The sequence below is a fragment of the Mesocricetus auratus genome, unplaced genomic scaffold (genome assembly GCF_017639785.1).
Source record: "Mesocricetus auratus isolate SY011 unplaced genomic scaffold, BCM_Maur_2.0 Super-Scaffold_100021, whole genome shotgun sequence".
Taxonomy (NCBI): domain Eukaryota; kingdom Metazoa; phylum Chordata; class Mammalia; order Rodentia; family Cricetidae; genus Mesocricetus; species Mesocricetus auratus.
The window spans coordinates 8,372,682-8,373,111 of NW_024429202.1; positions in this window are offsets into that span (position 1 = coordinate 8,372,682).

Here is a 430-nt window from a genome sequence, read left to right on the forward strand (position 1 = left end):
TAATTGTTTTTAATTTTATGTGCAGGAGTGTTCCACCAGCACGTGTGTCTGTGTACCACATGAATGCAGGCCCCACGGGGGCCAGCAGGGGGCATCAGATCCACCAGAACTGCAGTTACAGAAGGCTGTGAGCCTTCACAGGGGTGCTGGGAACAGAACCTGGCCCTCTAGAAGAGCAGCCATCTCTTCAACCCCACAGTATCTTTAACAAAAGACTTTGTGAGTTGGTAAGATTCTATTAAAGAAGCTAAGGGAGTCCTTATTCCCCACAAGGAGACTAATAAGTGGAGAAGAGAAACGGTTGTTGAGTCACTGCCTGGACCCAAGGTTGTGAGCTGTAAGGGTCAGGCCACTCCTGGGGTCTATGGAGGAAGCCAGTGTTCAAAAGCTGTTGCCCACCTCACAACCACAGCTCAGACAGCACAGGGAG